General features: G+C 53.7%; 1 long non-coding RNA gene across 1 annotated transcript; it reads right to left on the bottom strand.

The window, feature by feature from the left end:
• Positions 1 to 1,705: 1,705 nt before the first annotated feature.
• LOC120324627 lies at positions 1,706 to 2,647 on the bottom strand. Its single transcript, XR_005566085.1, has 2 exons — positions 2,559 to 2,647; positions 1,706 to 1,758 (listed from the first exon to the last, which is right to left on the bottom strand). It is a non-coding gene; the product is annotated as an uncharacterized LOC120324627 (long non-coding RNA).
• Positions 2,648 to 3,888: the final 1,241 nt, after the last annotated feature.

Below are 3,888 nucleotides of genomic sequence, written 5' to 3'. Positions count from 1 at the left end.
TCTCCTGCTTATGGATCAGGGATGCATCATTTCTACCTTGTTTTCTTTCCTTTTCCCCCGATGTTCAGTCATTTTGATCAAAGGGAGGCAGACAAAAAAAACCTCTTCGTTTCCAACCCATTGACTGGGAGAAGGGAATCCTGCCCTGGTGCTGGTGAGAGTGTGTTCAGAGCTGATGGGATGGGGAGCCAGGAGCAGTGGGGTGTGTGGAGATCGGGGGTGGTACAGAAGGAATTTGATGTCTGCGTGGAGATAATGTTTTGTACACGACAACAAGGGATAATTACTATGATCAAAGATCTGTGTGAGGGTATCTTGTGTTTCATCACTCCCTGGCACGGGCCCATCCTCCTGACGGCTGAGGAGGGGAGCAAACTCTCTCGCAGGCTTTTCCCACCAGCCTCCTTCCCACGAGGATTTCTCCAGGAGATGGGGTGCTCTGGGGGATGGGTGTTTTTGTGTTTTGGGTGTCTGGGAGTACCTGGGGGTGTACAGGAGGCTGGGCTCTTCTCAGGAGTGCCCAGAGAGGGCACGAGGCAACGGACGCAAATTAAGGTACAAGAAATTCTCTTTAAATGTAACGAAGCTGTTTTAGGGAAGTGGTGCTCAAGCACTGGAATAGGTTGCCCAGGGACCTCGGGGGGGTCCCAACCTCATGGTGCTGCCATGTTTGCCACTGCTCACAGGGAGCCTTTGGAGGTGCCTCATCCAGCACACGACTGTAATGATTCTTGACGGGAATTAGTACCCTGTCCATCTGGCCCCGTTCTGCCATCTAACAAGACGAGATAAGTGCACTTAACAACACACCAGCTCTTGTTCAGGCCCCTTCTTCCCAAGCCAGAATCAATAGCAGGTCTCTCCAGCTTTTAGAGACTTAGATCCCATCTTTTCATCTCCCTCTCACTCATTTTTCCCAAGCAGCATGAGCTTGATTTTTCTTTTTTTTCCGCGCTGCAGAAATTTTCCCGTTCTGCCTTTCATGTGAGCCCGCGCGGCGTCCGCCCAGCCAGGGCTGCAGCTTGTGCACCAGATAAGAAACCACACCGTGCTGGGGTCCCCTGTCCCCACCTCCAGCTCGTTCCCAGTTCCGAGCTCTCCCGCAGCCCGACTTTATCTTCAAAGTGCTTTACAAACGCTAATTAATCCCCCCAGCACCCCGCTGTGGTGGGTGATGGAGAGCTGTTCGCCCTCACCCTCCTGCCAGCACCCCAATTTCCCTCCCTGGGTTTCTCTCCCCTGGAGCATCCCTGTTTGCTGGGTTTGCTTGCCCTGGTTTTGAGGATGTTCTCCCCAAGGAAGGGGGCAGCAGGACAGTTGGTGTCTGTGTCACAATGGTTGGGGACCTGTGTGGAAGGAGCCTGAGTGATGGCAATGCAAACCTCAAGAGGTGAGCAGTGCTGCCTGCTTCTCCCTTGGCTTTTCCTGCTAATTTAGTTGCCTTGTCCAGCTTAATCATTCTCAGTTTGTCTTCCTCATGGAGCTGTGTGGGTGCTGCTGGCCCAGCCTGGGGTAATTCACTGTAGGGATGAAGCAGCACTTTGGGGGAGGATGGTCAGGTGGTCCTTGTGCTCTCCATGCAGAGGTTGGGGAGGTTGGTGCTTCATTTGTAGAATCACTGAATGGTTTGGGTTGGAAGGTACCTTAAATAGCTCATTCTAACTCCCTGCCATGGGCAGGGACACCTTCCACTGCACCAGGTTGCTCCAAGCCCCATCCAGCCTGTTTATTCCTGAAGGAGCTTTGAGTTCAGAGAGTCTTAAAAAAAAAAAAAAAAAAAAAAGGAAAAGGAAAAAAAGAAAAAAAAAGCTTTTTTTTTTTTCTCTACTTGCACGAAATGCAAATCAATAGCTGTTGTATTCACATTCTAACAAGATGTCAAGGAGAAAAGGGTAGCCTTTCATTCAGCACAGCACACACACACACACCCCGAGGGAGGGGACAGGAAGGAGGGAGGGGGGCGGGAGGAGGTTGTGGGGGCTGCTGGGGCGGGCACTGCGGAGAGGGCAGGGGGTGAAACCACGGGCACGGCTGGTTTGGGGCACTTTCTGTTCCCCTGGAGCCGTCTGCCACCCATCCTGCCCACCCCAACCCTCCTGCACCCCATCCTGCCCCTTCCAACCCTCCTGCACCCCTTCCTGCCCACCACAGCCCTCCTGCCACCCATCCTCCCCATCCCAGCCTGCCTGCACCCCTTCCTGCCCAGCCCAACCCTCCTGCACCTCTTCCTGCCCACCACAACCCTCCTGGTTCCCTTCCTGCCCATCACAGCCCTCCTGCACCCCTTCCTGCCCAGCCCAACCTTCCTGCTTCCCTTCCTGGCCATCCCAACCCTCCTGCACCCCATCCTCCCCAGCCCAGCCCACCTGCACCCCTTCTTGCCCACCACAACCCTCCTGCTTCCCCTCCTGCCCACCCCAGCCCTCCTGCTTCCCTTCCTGCCCATATCAACCCTCCTGCCATCCCACCCCAGCCCGCCTGCACCCCTTCCTGCCCATCCCAGCCCTCCTGCTTCCCTTCCTGCCCACCCCAGCCCTGCTGCTTCCCTTCCTGCTCACCACAGTCTGAGGGGAGCAGACACCCATCAGGGCAGCACTGGGGCTCCTTGCAAAGCCCCAGCCCTGTGGAGAGGTGCCATCCAGTTCCCTTGGACTGGTCTGGGTTAGGGGGCTCCGTGGAGGTGGGTGCACAGGCTGTGGGATGCTGGGTTTGGGAAGGAGGGGGGGCAGGTGGCCAGGACAAGGGCGGTGGCCTCGGGGCCCGGAGGAGCAGGGAGACAGAGCTCTGTGTGCGTGGTCATGCAGGACTCTGTGGAGGGATCACGTCCACCAGCTGGGATCACCCCAGGGGAGGCTGCTTTGGTGCCTGGGACCTGGGGGGGGGGCGTGGCTGGACATCACGATGGAGCATCTGTGACGGGAGCAGGGCTGCTCCTCGCCCTGTGCTCCCGCTTCTGGGGTGCTCTGCCCCCCTCTCCCTGGCTGCACAAGGAGAGGGTGAGGAAACCTCTGCTTCGCTGGAAATGTGTTATTTCCCCCAGAGACTAGTCTGGTCCCAGATGTGAATATGCATTGAGACAGCTGGGGAAAAAAAACCTCTCAAAATACACACAAAAATCATGTCTAAATGTGCCCAGCGGACCATAATGTCTCCTCTCAGATCGGGTGCTGCCTGTCAAATCTAAATATGCATTTTAGATTCTCTGCTTGATACCAAAAAGCAAACAACCCCAAATATCCCAGAAAAGCTCCACCAGCTAAATACATATTTATACACCTTTTTATTATGTGTCTTGGAAATCAAACAAATGAAACAGGCCAGTGGCTGGTCAGTCCTGCAAAGCTGGTGAGCAGTGAGGGATTTGTTTGCCTGATCAAAGCACGTTTGTTCCCATTTTGCAGATGGGAAGGTAAAGGCATCAATGCACCAGAGGTCTGGTCCGAGGTCACCCTCAGACCTGCACTTGGCAATTTGGGTGCCAGCCTAATTGGCCAAAATAGATGTAAGGAGAGCAGCTAAGTGTGTGCTGGATTTGGGTAATAATCATTGCCAGGTGAAAAAAGAAAAAAAAGAAAAAGCATATGGGAAAAACTGTGGTGGGAGGGGAAAAAAAGTAAGAATGTGTTGTTTTGAAATTTACCCAAATATAGCTTTTCAACTCAGGTTTTGAAAGCAGAGCAACATGTTTGTTCTGAGTCCATCAAACATTTCTGTTAATTAGAAATGATTTCTTTGTTCGTTTCCTTTAGTTTCTCCGGGATAACTTTATTTCTTTATGCCTTGGGTGGATTCAGAGCTCGCTGTGTGGGTTTGGGAGAACGAGCTGCAGCCAGAGGGTTCAGCTGAGCCCCAGAGCTGCTCAGTCCCCTCAGGACACAGATGTCCCTG

Source organism: Pipra filicauda, unplaced genomic scaffold (genome assembly GCF_003945595.2).
Source record: "Pipra filicauda isolate LSUMZ 115617 unplaced genomic scaffold, ASM394559v2 scaffold613_size218469_pilon, whole genome shotgun sequence".
In the NCBI taxonomy this organism is placed as follows: domain Eukaryota; kingdom Metazoa; phylum Chordata; class Aves; order Passeriformes; family Pipridae; genus Pipra; species Pipra filicauda.
This window is presented reverse-complemented; position numbering and strand designations above follow the sequence as displayed.